The following is a 16,552-nucleotide window of genomic DNA, read 5'->3' as shown; positions in this document are numbered from 1 at the left end:
GCTTCCGGAAACCGTTGAATCGTTGTCGCTGTCGACTACTTGACGCGATATGCAGAAACAGCCGCCTTGCCTGCTGCCACAGTACACGACATGTTATCTTTTCCCCTGCGGAACTTCATTCTCCGTCACGTCGCACCGCGTGAACTTCTCAGCGACAGAGGACGTGTATACCTGTCCGAACTCGCCAACGCACTCCTTGCCGAATGCCGTATCATTCACCAGGCTACCACCACCTACCATCCCCAAGCGATTGACTTGACAGAAAGATTTAACCGTACACTCGGCGACATAATATCTAAGTATGTTTCCTCAGACCACTCCGATTGGGACCTCATTCTGCCTTTTGTGACATACGCCTACAATGCTGCTCCACAGGCGACTACGGGCTTTTCGCCATTTTTCCTGTAATATGGCCCAGACCTTTCCACCACCCTAGATACCATTTTGCCCTACCATCCCGATTCCTCCAAGCCTACGCCCATCACTGAAGCTGCCCGCCGCGCCGAGGAATGCCGTAAGCTCACCCAGTTGTACAGAACCATCAACCAACGGAGACAAAAATTTCGGCGTGACGATAACCACCCGTACCATAACTTTGTTACGGACACCTTTGTGTGGCTTCGTATTCCAGCTGTCCCTACAGGCCTTTATTCGAAACTTGTTTCCGAATTCCAGGGACCCTACCACGTTGTCTCGCCGACTTCACCTGTTAACTACATCGTCGAAACCATTACGCCATCCACGGACCAGCACTTTCAGGGTCGTGAAACCGTTCACCTACAGCGGGTGAAACCATATTATGATTCGCTCGTACTCTGATCTCCGTGAGTCACCAGGATGACTCTTTTTCCGACGGGGGACAATATGTAAAGAAGAGGAGTCACACTATCGCATCAACATCGACACGTGGGTGTGAGGCGCTAGCTAGGACTTCCTGGTTGCTGCTGCGACGACATCCGTATACCCGGCCAGCGCTTGCTGCTCCTTTCCCGACGCTGCTACCGCTTTTCATCTTGCATTTACATTATAATACATTCATACCTTATGCACAAGTTGAATACACTTCAGCCAGCAGCTACAAACGCTTCGAAGGTGCTTTTGAATCCTATCTGTATGTTACACACACAACAAATATTAATGATTGTTAGTCCTGGCTTCAAGAAAATTCAAACCTACCATTGTTAAGCGGTGCCTTTTGTGACAACAGCCATTCAGTAAAACGGGCTAACACCCCCCCCCCCCCGTTCCTTTCTTTTCTTCTTATTCCCTGAAAACCACTACTCTTTTACTCACGCAATTCATCAGCGAAATACACTCCCTCTCGCGCCCCCGAATCCACAGTTGCCCTCGTCTCCTCCTTGGTTCAATTAAAGGAGAAAGCATGAAGCGTATACACATGTCTTTAAAGTGTTTAGTTCTAGCATCAAGGAAAACAAGTCCACCTGTCCAAAGGTCGGCTCGACACAACCCCTCTTATTTACGAATTTTTTCATCGAAATCTTCGATCTTCACCTTCCTACCACTTTTTTTAGTTATATTAAATGCTGGCAACAGTTCCCGACATTTCATGATACCTCAAAAAAATACAGAGGAAAATATGTCGAAGTGATCAAGTAATGCCATTTGCGACAGATGTCATTGCGTAGCCATCCCTCAATAATTTCTTTTTTTTCATTTTGCTCTTGCGAAAAAGAAAACAGACTTACATTACGTCGTCAGTGTTTTAGGAGTTGCGAAGTATACTGCCATATATTCTTGCCTCCTTTTTAGTTTCCTAATAAAGAATTACGGGGATCGGTAAACAATCGTCTTGCAGGTCAACGAATAAACGTGGCTCTTTTGTACTTAGACGTCTCCTCTGCATTGATTCCATGTAGTTTCTTCATTTTAAAAAGTCGCAATTTACGTCATAGCAATATTTGGCACTTAATCTTGGCTCTCTTTCCTTTACCGAGATCTGTGGTGTTTTTTCGTCTTTTGAATTCGACACCGAACGACGGCGTCATTTACCTCAGTGCTCCCTTTTCATCACCGCAGGGAGCGACACGGGTAAATCAATGAGGAGAAAAGAGAAAGCGAAATGACAGTTTGAGAACGTAGAGTGGCCGTGAGGAGTGTGGTGTCAACCGAAGAATGTTCTCTGCATTTCCAGCAAAGCTGGCCATTCGAGCCTCCATTCAAAGAATCTCTCCCTTTCATATCTACAGCAATGCACAAGAGCTAAAATGCCTTTAGGAAAATAAATTCAGCCACAGCAAAAAGTTTACTCGGCTCTTCACCTTTATTTTACAAGTGTAACAATTTGATATCCTTATTTAAACCATTATGATTATTGTTTATTTATTTGGTGTTTTCAAGTTTCTCTTACCACATGTCAAATGACTGATTCCGTGTGAAGGGCCTATTCTATCTAGAGTGTTCTACAGTATTTTATTATTATTATTATCATTATTATTATTATTATTAATATTATTATTATTATTATTTCTTGACCATTAGATGCGCCCCAATGGAAGTCTCCAGATATTTCAGCCATCCCCATCCCAGCGCTCTTCAGCCTGCACTGGCATCACACAGCATATGACCCTTTACCATTTCACCTCCATAAAAAATACGACCGCCGCGGCCAGAAAAGAACTCGCTACCTTCCAGTCGTTAACCAATCTCTGCAAGCGCTTTACCACCGCTTTTGACAACCGCAAAAGAAGTTCTTATACACGGTTCAATTGCTCACATACTCTAAAACGCATCACAGATACTGATTTTTGCAAAATACAGAAAGTGGGTGTTTAGAATATTATATATATGTAAAAAATTCGGCAGATCGCACGTACCTACGAATCTACGTTATACGAAGCATGCGGAGGGAAGGGGACGTTGTTAGGATATTTTTTATTAAGCGACACGTTATGAAAGGACGCTAAATATTTGCACAAACGTTGCACGCGCACACATATGTTAAAGAGTTGCAGATGTTTACGTAACCAGTCGTTTGCCCTTGTGAACCGACGCCAACTGGAACACGCGTATAGCAACACCAGAAGCTTATATGAAGCGCTGGTGCTCACGAGGATGCTGGCCCTGGACACACGCTACATAACTCAACTTCAGTGCATGGCAACTAACCAGAATTGACGTTAACCCGACCTGACGGCTGTATCAAAGGAGTACATATGGAATGTTTATAAAATTGGGTAGGCAGCACTGTAACTACTATTCACGTTTCACGAAGTTTAGCGTCTAGCTATTTGAAAATTAGTTCTGAGACCTGGCGTAGCTCTGTGGTGAGATGCTTCATTGCCACGCAGAATGCTTTGGTTTTATATCAGCTGGGACCCTGACAATTAATTTTTTCATTCGTCGGGTCAACCGATGTCAGGTACTTCTTAACGCTCGCGCGATAAAATTTTCCCTGTGTGTTCTCGTCGTTCCTCGGTAGATACTAAGTGTCAATCACCTGTGGCACATACCCGCATACCAGCAGCATATACCTGACCTTGGGTATGTGCCACTATCTGGCGAGAAGTCCTTTACGACGTACGTGACGGGATTGTGAGATTATTTATGTCATGACCAGAGCGTCATATTTGCAAAACCATCTTACCCTCCCACGCTAATTTTGGTTCACGCGAACTTAAAGGGGTCACCAGGAAAGCACTCAAATGTAAGCGACTAGACAGATCCATACTCCTAATGTCGTTACATCCGAAACTTAACATACCGCAAGCGCTAACGCTACGCCGATAACAGACCCACACGTACCCAAACCTTGCCAAGCTTCACGTTGATTATCCTGAAGCATATCCCAGCGACAGGTGCCCCTCGTGTGGATACACGTTGACACTCGCATACATGCTCTGAGAGTGTATAAACACTCCTCCCGACTCTGTACTTCTCACCGAAGACGACGAAGCTGTTGTTGCTTGGCTAAGTAGCTCTGTCTGCATTTATTGTTATGTTTGTTTATATTACAGCTCAGCACTGCTCAAAACGTCGGACGACTCGAAAAGGTACCTGCCGTATCGGCGACCGACGGGTGCTGCGCAGCCCGCCGCGTTGAAAGGTGCTAGAAGAAACGAAACAAGCATCAGTGAGAGCGCCGCCATGACCTCCCAAGGTGTGACACCAGGTCAGAAGCACCAGGTGGTTTGCGCAAGCATACCTGACTGCAAGCGACAACACAGCGTTGAATCACAGGACGAATCAACTGTCGTTGTGGACCACAACGTGGCGAACCTCACAATCTAGACATGGACGAGGGTGGTTTCCGACGTGTGCGACATCGCAAAAACAGGATGGTGGGCATTCCTGTGTTAATTGCTCCAACATCCGGAAGAGCTAACTTGAGGCAAGTGAATCCTATTGACCTATACTCTGAAATTGAAACGTATCTCGGTGGAGCCCCAGTTAAGAGCCATTTCACAGCACAGGGAGCCTTGCTCTTAGATATAGAGACAGAACACCAAGCTAATATGCTTCTAGAGACCAACACTATCTGCAAGCTTGCCGTATTTGCCTGTGTACCACACAGCTACATGAAAAATACATGCATTATAAAAGAAGTCCGAAGATGGTACTCGGTTAACATACCTGAGACCTCAGGGAGTATACCACGCAAGAAGAATCTTACGACGGGTCCAAATATCATCCTCCGAGTGGAAATCAAGGCGCAATGACTCTGTGGTTCTCACATTCGCTCCCGATTCGGAACGTCCAGAGAAGATCAACCTTGGCTTCACGAGACACGAGCTTGTAGACTACGTGGAAACGCCGCCACGCTGTTTTGAATGTCAGCGTTTTGGACATGTTGCTAAGCACTGTCGTGAGGAACAGAGGTGTAAGCGCTGTGGGGGGCCTCATGACTTTAAGACGTGTACCAGTAAAGAAAAACTAGTGTGTGCAAACTGTGGCGGCGACCACCCAGCTAGCTATGACCGATTTCCAGCACGAACAGCTGCGCAGCGAAGAATTAAGACGTTTGTCCTCGGCTCGAAGACTGTGAACGAACCATCGCTCACAAAGAAGACGTCCGGCGCACCAAAACATTGCGGTTTGGACAACGAGTACGCAGGAAATTTTCCGCGCCTAAATCCGACAAGAGCCGGTACGGAGTCAACGCAAGTGCTCAACACTTGTGAGAAATGTATCACGAAAGAGTCCGCCAAGCGCACTTATGCTGATGCACTGAGCCCACCTCAAGTACCACCTGGAATCAAACAGCAAGAAAACCTCGAGCACGTTATTCGCGCTCTGTTCACCGCACTACGTTCACACGTCGCTAAGATGCCTGCTAGTTCAACGAAGGACATGTTGGAAGCAGTCCTGGCTCTAGAGTCAGTGTTACTTTGCTCTGCTTCTACATACACACAGTAGAATAATGGCAATGTCTCACCAACCTGGTCTATTTTGTCCTTGAAAAGTGCCCTTAATAATGCAATGAAACTGCGCTGGCCTTCTAAAACGTCTGTGCGAACTCAACCTTTTCCTTTGCGACATTCCAATACCAATTCTAGCCCTCTCCGAAGCCGGTCTACCGAATGCAAGGATGCTCCCAGGGTACACCCGACACGGCAACCTGAGCATAACGTCATTTGCAAATGGAAGCGCAAAGATATACATGAGCGGGAAATGCCTCACGTCACCTTACCAGTGCAAAACCTCTGTTCCAACTCACTGGACGTCGCTGCTGTGCAAGTGTGCCTGGGAAACTGAAAACTATCGTTTTCGGTTTCCCAACACAACCGAGTGTTGTATCGGTGTACATAAGCCCACGAAAAAAGGTCTTCCTGGAGACTTTCCTAAAGGACCTTTGCACTCGATGTCCCGCTCCTCGAATAATCTGCGCACCATTCACTCTGGGGAGATGACTGTAGATTTTTGAGGCAAGGAACTTCTAGCAGCTGCGGATGCTGCCGACGTATGTGTGGCGAGCGATGGCAAACCTACATTTTTCAGGTCACCAGATTCATAAAGTGCAATAAGACCTTGTACTTCACTCCACGGGCCTTCTGGTATCATCGACCACGGCTCCAGACAGGAGGGGCTGCGACCAGTTCCCAATCTTCACCAATATCCTGGGATTTCGAACTGCTGGTCGACAATTCTGCAATGTAACACGCTGGGACACCTACAGAGAAGCGTTGGACAAATCCACTAGCGAGCTGTTCGCAGATATGTTTCAAAGCAAGCTAGCGGCAACTTCGTTGCTGAAACTGCCCGACGATTTTCCTGCTCCTGACTTGAAATTGAAAAACCTCTGCGCAGCACGTAGACGAGTGGAGCGGAAACTAATGAGAACAAAAGGAAATCCGTCTGTGAAAACCAAATATAAAAGGATAAACGCGGAAATTCGTCGCCATACAAAAAAAATTGAGACGAAATCAATGGCCGCTTTCTGTGAGAGTTTATCAATGTTTACGCCATTGACAAGGATATGGGCAGTAATAAAAAGTCTTTCTGGGAAGATCCGCTCACACAGGCCATTAGAAGCACTCGCTTTGAAACAAGGTATAGATTTGCAAACCCTTGCAGATGATTTCGCAGACGTATACACATCTGGCAGACCAGCAGGAGCGGCGATTCCTTTGTCACTGCAGTTTTTTCACACGATGGATACGCCATTCACCTTTCGAGAGCTGGATATGGCACTTAGCAAATTATGAAGACGCTGTGCCGTGAGTCTCAATTTGATCATCAATCAAATGCTGACAAATCTGCCATATGAGCGAAAAAGGGCCCTTTTGGACATATTTATTCATGTCTGGAGCACGGGAAAGATCCCAGTTGTTTGGAAGACAGCATAGGTGGTGCCAGTCTTAAAGTCCGGAAAGAATCCTACGAGCCTCACATCATATCGACCGGTATCTTTTACATCATGCGTATCTAAGTTGATAGAAAGATTATTATGTACAAGATTAACTTGGTACTTTGAACAAGAAAGACGATGGCCATCGTGTATGACTGAATGTCGCCCACAACTGAGTGCCCAGGACAGTGTTTTGGACCTATTAAGCCACATCGAGCACCCCCACGTCAGCGGACTCTCGACACTCGCCGTCTTCATGGACGTTGCCAAGACATATGATTGTGTGCTTCAGGCAGGCATCGTGAACGGGCTCCAAGCCATGGGTGTGTCGGGAAACGCTCTTCGGTTCGTACATGAATTTCTCAAAGACCGCTGTGTCCGTGTTAAGCTTGGAAATGTAACGAGCGAAGAGAGACGCGTTTCCCTCGGCGTCCCACCAGGAAGTGTTCTATCTCCCTTGCTTTTTAACGCTGCCATGGCCGCTTTTTGACACTCTGCACTTAGCTGTGAAAGCAGTTAAAATATCCATCTACGCCGATGACTTGTGCATTTGGATCTCAGGGTACCAGCACAAACGTTTGGCCCGGATAGCACAAAGCACTATTTCAATCATTGAGCGTCACTTGTTGACACTTGGTTTATCTTTATCAGCGGAAAAATCGGCCTTCATGCTCTTCCCGTGAGCGAGACGGAAGTCAACACGTCATTCGCTGAATATTCGAGGCCACTCAATTCGTTGTGCAACAAGTGTCCATTTCCTGGGCATTACCATCGACAACAAGCTATTATGGCGACGTGCGGTTGATGGTATAATCACGGCATCAGTGCAAAGGATCAACGCTCTTCGTCGCATGGCAGGGGTCTGTTGGGGCAACAATCCTATGTCCATGCTTAAATTGAATGATGCGCTTATAACAAGCAGCACTCTTTATCAGCTGCCCCTGATATCACCATCACCGAGCCAGTTCAAACGCCTAGAAGCAGTGCACATAAAGGGTCTTCGCTTGGCGATGGGAGTCCCTCAGGTGGCGTCAAACACGAAGGGCACCAATGAAGCCCAGTCTCTTCCGCTCCACTTTTTGGCGTCTCAGGCCATATGGACGCAGCTGTCAAGACTGGGCGAGCCCTTCGCAGGCATGGTGCTTCTCCGGCGGCTAAGAACAAGAACTGGCTCACATTTCAACGCGGAACTGAACACATTTCGACATTTAGGCGTGAAACTGCCTAAACGGCGCCTTATGGACCCGCCATGGTCTTTTTACCCGATCTACCAGCGAAGTGCGCCAATCCAGCCGCGGAAGCAAAATTTCTTGCGCTGAACCACTTTAGCACCATGTACCGCGGCCACCTACAAGTGTACACGGACGGATCAGTGTGCACACAAACGGATAGCTGCGCAGCGGCTTTCTGCATACCCTGCCTTGGCGTGTCTTGGTAGGGCCGCCTGGATCGCGTGGTTTCGTCCACAACGGTAGAAAGCGCTGCAATAACGGTGGCTTTGCGAAAATTGCGATCATTTTCTACACAATATGTTGTAGTGCTGACGGACTCCAAATCGGCGCTACGAAGACTGCATCGTGCCCTACCTCAAGAAATGTTCACCACGCAATCTCTGGCACTGATTAAACACCTAAATGGCAAGAGTTTTAATATAAAGTTCCAATAGATCCCATGCCACGTTGGCATTGAAGGCAACGAAAAGGCTGATGCCCTTGCATGCGAAGCAGTACATCTGTTCCAAAAGTAAGAACTCCCAAGACTTACCAGAACAACAAAGATGTGATACGCAATCATTTCAAGGCGATCTACAAGGTTACACACCAAGCGTGTGTAATTCATGGACTTTCTCGTGAACAAGCGACGCTGTTGTACCGCATAAGAACCGGCTCCGCATACACCCTGGCCTGGTCATTCAAGACTCGAAGATAAGCTTCCCCGTTCTGTGCCTTCTGCGGTGACATCGGGGATATTGAACATTTCATTTGGCTTTGCCCACAGTTTGATGTGCAAACAGCAGCGATAATCCGCACCTTGTGAAAAGGCTGTAATGGGCACCGGACAGTTGATGATGTCATTTTAGGGGCGAAGCTCCTTATAGCGGCACCCGTTCGTCCCGCGTCCCGTCCTAGTATGTAACCAGTCTTACGCTTTGACCTGCAAGGTGGTGCCGATGGGAAATTTCTCCTGTGCGTTGTTGAACAATAAAAAAAATTCACAGCGTGCGCGTCAACTAAAAGCCAAATTCTTCTGTCTCTCATTCCCCATTAGCAGCCATTGGCATGTTCTAGTAGGAAACGTTAGTAGAAGTAGAAGTGTAAGTGTTAGCTAAAAGCCGACTTCTGCTGTCTCCCATTCCCTGTAGCAGCCATTGTTTACCTCCGTGATTAATGTTCAAAACGCCGTTGAATGATGAAAAAAACCAACGAAAGACGCCAGATGTTTTCTAAAAGCAAAACTAAAAGACGCCAGATGTTTCTAAAGCAAAACGAAAAGACGCCAGCTGCTTAACGAAAGACGCCCGGTGTTTTCTAAAGCAATGGTTTTATAATCAAAACCATATCACGATACAGGTTTGCAGTTGACGATGCTCGTTGCCTTCGGTGTGTGCTCGTATGGATAAGGATGCCGAAAGTAGAATAAACTTTTTCTAAACACATATACCATGAACTCGAGTTGGTTAAAGGTGGGAAATAGACCCGAAGCGCAAGCCGTAAGAAAGTGTGCGTGTGCCACCTCTCATTTAGTCCTTAAAATCTCCGCTGGATGGCGGTGCTTCTATATGGGGAATATATGATGAAAATATCTGAGATGGTGGTACTTGGAGCGTTCAATAGATGGACGAACGGACAAACAGACAGATGCATGGATGGACGCATGAACGGACGCAGGGGTGGATGCTTGGAAGAACCAAGAGCGGACGCACGAACAAACGCACGAACAGACGCACGCACGGATGGGCGTATGGATGCATAGACGGTCACACAGACGGACGCATGGACGGACGGAAGCAAGAACGAATGGACGAACGAATGCTTCGCCCCACTCTCCATCATTCACTCCGTGGATATGCTGCCAATTTTTTTTTTCCTGAAGGACCCGCAACAACTAGGAGGAACGTGCAACGAATTTTGTTCGTCTTCCCGCGAGACACTGGGCTGTCTGACTCGTGGTGACAATTTCCAAATTAAGGAGATGCTCAGGCGGAAAAATAGCCGGCCATGCAGGCCAGGCTAACCCCGCCTGCTGCAACACCACCACCACCACCATGCAGAACATGCAATAGCTGAAACATACACGTGGCACGTAAACAAGCACGCTTGACCATGTGATACATTTGGCAAAGACGTATGGCAATGAAACTACAAACCTTGCGTTAATGCGTCATGAGGAGGAGTTTCTTTTACAACATGGTTACCCTGTCTGTCTTGTTTGTGCAAGAAAAGATTGCGACACTTACGTCAAGCATAACGTTTCGCTTAGTGATATTGCCACAGCAAAGAGCTGTCGCACGTTACTCTGCTTAGCCGTTTCATGCTTCTATAAAACGAACAGCAGGACGAAAACACAAAACGAGACATTTCTTCACGTTTACGCGCTTGTTCAGTCTCGCTGGGCAAGCACGAAGAAGCGTTAACGAGCTGTACAGGCACTACTAAAACTGCTCTGTTTCATTTTCTTCCTGATCTGCTAGGTAATTCTGACAGTGTCGGCGTGTGTGCGCTATTTGCACTCTCTGAGCAGTCGATGAGGTAATGGTATGCTGACGTCATCACCTCCATTATATGAAATAAAAGTACGTTGCTATTGTGCAGCTTCATTTGGAGGTCATTGTCATAAAATGAGATTTTTTTCTTCAATGCTGTGGATGTCTGACCTCGTTCCAGTGACAAGCAAAAAGCAGCGTAATACATGCGGGGAAAAGTAAGAAGCCTACCATATTTTCATTTATAATCATTATCATTTCTGTTTTGCACCTATATACCTACTTGCAGAGCACGCCTAGATAATAAAAAAATAAGCGCACGACAGCAGTATAGTGGGTAAAACCAGCACACCTGCATTTGGGGAGTAATTTTACCAATTGGTGTTCTTTGTTGAATCGCTGTGGAAAAGATGATTTTTTTTCCTTTCTGTATTGTTACCGTTATTTAGAACCTTCAATTTCACTAAGTCGAGCATATATGCGAACTACTTCCGCTGTCATTAGAGCCAGTGGTAGGTATGCTTGAAAACAGCAGAGGCAATATTGTGACACTGCGGAACACCTAGTAAGAGGCCCCGCTGGTCGCGTTGAACGCTTTGCGTCGCTGTTTCAAAAAGCGCTTTATCAAAACGTTGGCTCCTGTGACACCACGTCTTCCGAAAATTTCCTCTCACTTTCAGCTTTTTTCTTCTTTAAACTTGTTTACTTAATGAGTTTATTGGCTATTCAGTTAGTTAGTTAGGAAGTGCGTTAGTTAGTATGTTAGTTAGTTAGTTTGTTAGTTAGATAGTTAATTAGTTAGCTCGTTGAATGCTGCAGGCACGTCTAGGGAAAGAGGACAGTAAAAATGGTACAAACACTGACAAATTTTGGAAAATGGTGCAAGAAACAATGAAAACAATAACAATGGTACAGTAATAAATTTAATACGATCAACAAAACAATATCGAGCAAATCAATAAGATTGAAGATTAAGACTATGCAATACACACAGCTCTTGTGTTTTGTATTTCGGTTGCATGTAAGGCCGGGTCTTTCATGTAACAGTTTAAACGGGATTTCTAAAGAACTCGCAAAGTTGGCACATTCGAAATGACCGCAGACATGATTTTACTGAATAAATTTTGCGCAATTATCTTTGTTAAATTGTGGATTTTCGTAACATCGCGAAACGTACCAATGGTTCAGCCCTTCAATGCCCGAATGAAGAAAATTCCGAAGAACATGGGAAGTGAGATGCTATATACAAACCTGATAGGTTACATATATATTTCATGATTATACTCGTAGTACTTCCACTAGCACTTTGACCAGTATTACAACTACTGCTGCTAGTGCATCTAATAGTAATAATATTATTATTACAACAACAAATATAATAATAATAATAATAATAATAATAATAATAATAATAATAATAATACGCATGTTACATGCACCTTTCTCCCATAGAAACAAGTGTGTAGCTGTTACTTATTCAAGCACATTTACCTTAAGAAAAAACTTAAGTGGTGTATTTAAGTAAGTGATAAGTTCCACACTCCCTACTGATGTTAAGTTAGTACAGATTTTTAAAACGTTTAGCGCGTCCACTAAATTTGTACGATCCGTATACATACGTGAGCAGCGTAACGTGCGCATCCTTGGTGACATTCCGCAATATTACAATCACGTAGCCACAATATTATGCGAGAAAATTTGCAATATAATTCCAGAATCAGGCGTTTCTATATTATAAAGCATGACCAAAAATTGTACTTTGCTTTTGGAGCAAGCTAAACGCGATGTACACAAAGTTATGTAACCCAGCAGGCTGCGTATGAAGTACAGCGCGGCCAGTTCAAGTGACAGAAATGGCGTGTTTTTTTTTCTTTCTTTCTTTTGATATTTGTGTTTCGCCAGACTCAGTCTATTAAAGCCTCCACCATCAGTGCAGTATTCAGAGCACGTGTAGCTAACGCTTTTTTTTTTGCATATTCCCCATGTGGAAGCTATAGTCAGGAAATCCGCCGCCCCACATACATTCATCTCCCGCAATCACTCGGGTGACTGCCTGACTGAGGCTGAGCGGCGTGCTACGCAGGTTAAGCCTCTCAAAGCGCTTTCACCCTAAAGCCTGTTCACCGTGTCGAACCGAATGCCGAGTGGTGTTAGCGTTCCATTCCGGGAAAGTGTCGTCGACGACGCATGCATGCGACGGGTCCCGCCGTTGCCGATGGGTTTTAGCGAAAAGTCTTTCGGAGTTCAAGCTTCCTGCTCGCTTTCACGCCTGCAGGCCTGCCGAACCCTGTTTTGTACTTTGTGTTGGCGTGAGTTAAAATGTGCCACGAGTGACAGCTTTCTAAGTTCGTAAAAACCTTAACACTACTGATTGGGTGAAGTCAATTGGAATTCCGGGCGCTAGTAAAACAAATGTTATTGTTTGCGGAACGATGAAATATGTTAGTATAGTAAAATTAGACTCTCACAATGACTGTTCGCGCAGGCCCAAGAAAGTAGACAATCACCTTCAAAGCATGTGGCTTCAAAGCATGTGGCTTGAAGGCATGTGACAACGATGTTGAGTATACCCATTCAGCGCAACAGTGGCTGCGTCTATTGCCATGTCCTCAAACGAGTCGTAGCCTCATATCTGAAATGCCACAGCTAGAACATATCTGAATGTGCACCACGCTACGTTTCACAACAAATTTCTCAAGAAAACACGTATAACAAAACTAAAGGAATTTTCGTGAAATAAGCCAAATGCCGATTTGTCTAGCACAGAAAAACCAAGCTTCCAGCAGCTCCTTAGATGTAATGGTTCACTTGCACAATTGCTTGGGATCGCGTTCACAGTGTTTACCAGGTAATTTAATGCATACGTTTACAATTACGCAAAAGAAAACGCAAATATTTACGTGAGCGTTCTTTCAAATACGTCATGGGAAAATCAAAGCATATTGCAATCTAAAACGTTATAACTTGCGCGACAAAAATAAAGCTTCTATTTCATATGTGTAGAAACAAAGCTCAAGGTATCCATAGAACACAGTGTTAACGTTTGGTATAATGAATTCATGGTCATGAGCCATGACTTCACCCTCAAAACTTGTGATTTCAAAACATGCGTGATAAGATTAGATAACTTTATTAGCAGAAACTGGTGCACGTTCAAGTAGTTCCAATTATCTGAATGATGCTTCATCACAAGTTTAAAAAAAGATAAAAATTCCTGTTGCCTCGAGGTTACGTCATGTATATGATTACTTATGAGTGAAGTTTGCTCTCAGATGGTGAAAATAGCACTTGTTCACAAGATTAAACAATAGCTAGGCACTATGAAACAGCCATTCCATTAACAGTTTCATTTCCGCTGTAACATGCAAATTTATCGGTGACAGCAGCAACACTTCCGCAATACTTAATGAAACAAGGAATACCACACAGTCCTGGTGACTTATATTTCCTGTTCTGAACGACATGAGTGTACCATACCGTACCAGCCTCTACAATATACACGTCTTTCACGTCGTGCGTACACACAAAGTTTAGAAAAAAAATGGCAGCATATCCACGGAGTGAATGATGGAGAGTGGGGCGAAGAATTCGTCCGTCCGTTCGTTCTTGCTTCCGTCCATCCATGCGTCCGTCAGTGTGACCGTCCATGCGTCCATCAGCCCGTCCATGCGTGCGTCTGTTCGTGCGTCCGTCCCTGCGTTCGTCCATGCAGCCGCCCCTGCGTCCGTTCATGCGTCCATCCATGCATCTGTCTATGTGTCCGTTCGTCCATCTATTCAACACTACAAGTACCACCATCTCGCATCTTTTCATCATATATTCCCCATATAGAAGCACCGCCATCCAGCGGACATTCCAAGGACTAAACGAAAGGTGGCAAACGCACACTTTCTTACGGATTGCGCTTCGGGTCCACTTCCCACCTTTAACCACCTCGAGTTCATGGTATATACTAGTTCACTGTATTCATGGCATTGTGGCCGAACCCTCGCTAATAATTTCGAAAACCAAGGAGGTTACGCCAAGCGAGTATGACGTAGCAAACTTCTTCAGTCAGACAGTGCTCAATGTACATGCCAATGGCTGCTAATGGAAAATGAGAGGCGGAGAATTCGGCTTTTACTTTCTTACGGCTTGCGCTTCGTATCTACTTCCCATTTTTAACCACCTCGAGTTCATTCATGGTATATACAAGTTCATTGTATTCATGTCACTGCGGCTCAACGCTCGCTAAACCTTTCTAAAGCTAAGGAGGTTACACCCAGCGAGTATAACGTAGCAACGCTTTCTTGTCAGATAGTGCTCAATGTACATGCCAATGGCTACTAATGATGATCGCAGCCTGCGCGTTAACTAAAAGCCGAATGCTCCTGTTTCTCATTCCCTATTAGCAGCCATTGACATGTACATTGAGCACTATTTTTTATTGTTCAACAACGCACAGAAGAAGTCTCTCACCGGCACCATCTTGGAGGTCAAAATGTTATACTTGTTACATACTACGGTGACGAACGGGTGCCGCTATAAGAAGCTTCGCCCCTAAATAATTGATGGAAACTTCAGTTCTAAATTGTGTCAATTTTAAAATGGGTTCAGCAAACGCCTGTGCCCATTGAGACGGGGTTTGTCAGAATGTAAAGCCATTTGGGCATCTTCCTTCTTGCATGAATGAACGCACTGGGCACAGTGACGCGACGCGGGGAAAGCACGAGCGCTGTAAAGTCAGACGCGACTGACGCTACCGGCGTCCGTTAGCACGCCCCAGCGGCCTCCTGACGCCATGCAGGGCAAGGGCCGATGGACGAGTGGGTGAATTGACTCGACCACGAGACTTATAAAGGCTTTCGCCTTGATAGACTGATGGTTCAGAGTGTTGCGTACTCTACAACACTCCTGTAGAACAAAATGGTAAAACTGTTTAGAATAAATTGTGAACGCCCTAGAGCATGATACGAACTTTATTACACTTTTAAAAACATTGTATTACTTACTTGAATTAACTAGAGTATGATGATCATATTCTAGTTAATGATGGGGATGTAAAAACAGTGCAAAAAATATAGACAAGGAATGAGAAAGAGACGACACCGTGCTTCTTCCTCTGTCCTTTTCTATATTTCTTGCGCTGTTTTTACATCCCAAGCATGAACCACCAACTAGCCCAACTCTTGCTATTATTGCTATTAATATATTGTTGTTCACCATAGTACTTACTAATTTCGGTTTGCTAAACACTTGTCACTTCTGTTACTAACCGGTTATTAATTTAGGTTAGTAAAGGAGATGTTACTACCTCAACCGTTACGAACGCAGTTAGTCTTAGGTAGTAACGGTTGCTAACAAAAAATGTACTATACGCGATAATTTTGGTTCACGAATCACCCCTCTTATAACGGTTCAATTCAGGAGCGTAAAAATTTGGATATATCTCTGAGTAATTACGCACATTATGTCATAAAGAAGAACTGCCCATATGCGCAGGTTCACGTGAAAAGCATAGTTCCTTAGCGGATCCAGGATTATTTATAGCCCCAACTTTGGGTAATGCAGCTGGCGCCGGTGGGCGGCTATGTGGTATAAGATACACATTTTAAGTGAGGGTCATTTATCTGTAAAACGTACAAATTTTTCGAGCGAGCGAAGTAACACGATTACCAGGGTATATCAGGAAAAAACAATTAGTTTTGTCTATATTGGATATTACCGCCTCACCAAGACCTAATATTCAAGATATAGGACTCGGTAGTAAGCTTACATATATTGCCTCAATGATCCTGGATGCATCCCCGTGCTACTAAATAAGTTGTTAGATGCTCGTAGTAATAATCTCCTGAGTTTTTTCAACAAGTTCATTAAATACGTCCATGGCGAAAAGTTACTAACCGTGCGCAAAAGGTGGTAACCGTTGCAACCTTAAAGCGTTTCCTAACGTGGGTAGTAAAATGGTCGTAAAAGGTTAGTAATGGCCCAAGAAGCTTAGTAACAGCGGCTGTTACTAATATTTTGCTCGTGGTTTCTAGCTTTTCACCAACTTTTTTTTTAAA

This window comes from Rhipicephalus microplus, chromosome 6, assembly GCF_043290135.1.
Source record: "Rhipicephalus microplus isolate Deutch F79 chromosome 6, USDA_Rmic, whole genome shotgun sequence".
NCBI lineage: Eukaryota > Metazoa > Arthropoda > Arachnida > Ixodida > Ixodidae > Rhipicephalus > Rhipicephalus microplus.
The sequence above is the reverse complement of the archived record's forward strand: the minus strand, read 5'-3'. Positions refer to the sequence as shown.